At 37.4% G+C, this 2,375-nt stretch overlaps 1 pseudogene; it reads right to left on the bottom strand.

Moving 5' to 3' along the window:
* Positions 1–849: 849 nt before the first annotated feature.
* LOC122747542 lies at positions 850–1,884 on the bottom strand (annotated as a pseudogene).
* Positions 1,885–2,375: the final 491 nt, after the last annotated feature.

Here is a 2,375-nt window from a genome sequence, read left to right on the forward strand (position 1 = left end):
GTTACCAGCTGTGATAGAGAGGCTGAATGAGCCAATGGTTAAAGGATGATGGGAAGGAGTAACAGGGATCATATTTCTGGAGCTGCTACTTACTATTCATGACCTTAACCAAGTTCCTTCACCTCTGTTACATTTAAATTATTAATCTCTGGGAAGAAATGAGCTTTACAATTGCAAATTTTAATCAGAGACGGGAGGAAGGAAGTATTCTCCACTGTAACGCTGAGTTACTAATATAATTCTCTTTCCTGGTCTGTAACACGGGCAAAGTGCTGGCCACAGGAAAACCCCAAATGTCAAATTAACACAAGGTGGCTGAGACTAAACTGATCATCAAAAGATTGACCTTGTAAGTAATTCAACAAATAACTTATGATATTCATGCTTTTTTTGGTCTCTGAACCCCATCTCCATAGTTTTCAGTTTACTACAAAAGAGCACCATCTTGCTTTTCCTTGTAAGCTATTGTTGAAAATGAGAAATCTCAACTGAGACAATATACACTACAAGGTTCTACCTTTAAGTGCTCTGTAAATGTAGTTGGCTGGTTGCCAGAAGCAGAGACTGAGGTAAATCCTTCTGTAATCACTAACTATACAGTATATCTAAGAATTGTGTATTGTTCTTAGGGTTGTGGAAGTTAGGAGTCAAATTTAGTTGGTTGATGTGACAGTTACCAGACATGCATATTCTGTAGTGAAATGGTACATTAGGTAGAAGAATGTTACCCGGTGCTCTAGAATCACTTAAAATTAAAATTATTAAATTTTAGAAAAGCCTTTGTATTCACATAGTAGATAAAACTATTAAGATTTGCAAATTATGAGTGATCTGGTAAGAAACTATTTACTACTCTGCTTTGTTGTTTTTTTCTATTTTGGTGTTCCTAGCATCACCTTCATTGTTTATAAAGGTGAAATTTACAAACAGTCCTAAAAAATTATTATAAGATAGATTTTTTTAAAAAGAAGAAAATCTGACAGTGATGTTTAATGAATATGGCAAGGTAAAAGCACTGAATAGTGGAATTGACTGGATGAGTAAGCTAGCTTTTGCCAAACATCTCAAAGGATAGAAAGGAATTCAGATGGACTATCAGATCCATGTGAGTAATTTCCACTCTACGTCAATGCAGGCAAGCATATAGGATGGACATCTGAATATCTCAATTGTGCTCTACATATAAAATATAAAGAAAGGGGCAGCTAGGTGGCACAGTGGATAAAGTACCAGCCCTGGAGTCAGGAGGACCTGAGTTCAAATCCAGTCTCAGACACTTGACACTTACTAGCTGTGTGACCCTGGGCAAGTCACTTAACTCTCTTTGCCCCAGAAAAAAAAATAAAGAAAACCATAACTTTGATTTTCATTCCTTCCAAGCTGCCAGTAACAAAAAATAAGATAACATTTCTTCCAAAGAACTGGATCAAAGTGGGGATCACTGGCAATTTAATGGCTCTCAGTAAAACATTGATGATCTCAGCAACTGCCAACATCTGACAGCAATACATCGTTCAGGTATGTGTCATTAAAAGAATCTTTTCCTAAGATAAAAAGCCACATTATCATGTTGACAAAGACCCAGGAGAATCTTTAGAACTGAATCAGATTATACAGAAATAGGTATCCTCTCTTCAGGTTGGTGAAAGAGTCATCTAGAACTCTGAACTCCATCCTGATCTTCTTCCTTGACTTTGAGTTCCATTTCTGCATCAGATTCATCCAGCCAATGATCAATATCAGGGACTAAAAAAGTGGGTGTTTTTTTTTCCTTTGGTAAGTTTTTCCCACCAATGATTCTCTTTCTGCTGCACTGTGATGCCTTTGGATCAGCTTATGAGTCAACTGAGATTTTACGTGTTCTAGGAATTCCAGGTAGAACATGACAATTCTACCACGGGACCATTTTATAATGTCTTTTTCAATAATACTTTGATATATCCAAAGATATATGATTTCATTATTCTGGGTTCTCTCTCCTTTCCACCAACATAGGTCATATCCCCTTCAAACCTTAGTAGACATTCTTCATGAGTTGATGGGATCAAAAGAATCATCACCTTTTGAAGATGAAGCTCAAGGAATATAGTTTAGGCCTGGGCCTCCTAAATTTTTTCCACTTGTGACCCGTTTTCACCCAAGAAATTATTATTATTATTTTTTTGGGTGGGGCAATGAGGGTTAAGTGACTTGCCCAAGGTCACACAGCTAGGAAGTGTCAAGTGTCTGAAGCAGGACTTGAGCTCATGTCCTCCTGCATCCAGGGCTGGTGCTTTATCCACTGCACCACCTAGCTGCCCCTTCACCCAAGAAATTTAGGTATATAGGTATATAAAACAGGTATACATAACTTTTTATGGTTGCCAAATTTGGCT

Source organism: Dromiciops gliroides, chromosome 3 (assembly GCF_019393635.1).
Source record: "Dromiciops gliroides isolate mDroGli1 chromosome 3, mDroGli1.pri, whole genome shotgun sequence".
Taxonomy (NCBI): Eukaryota; Metazoa; Chordata; class Mammalia; order Microbiotheria; family Microbiotheriidae; genus Dromiciops; species Dromiciops gliroides.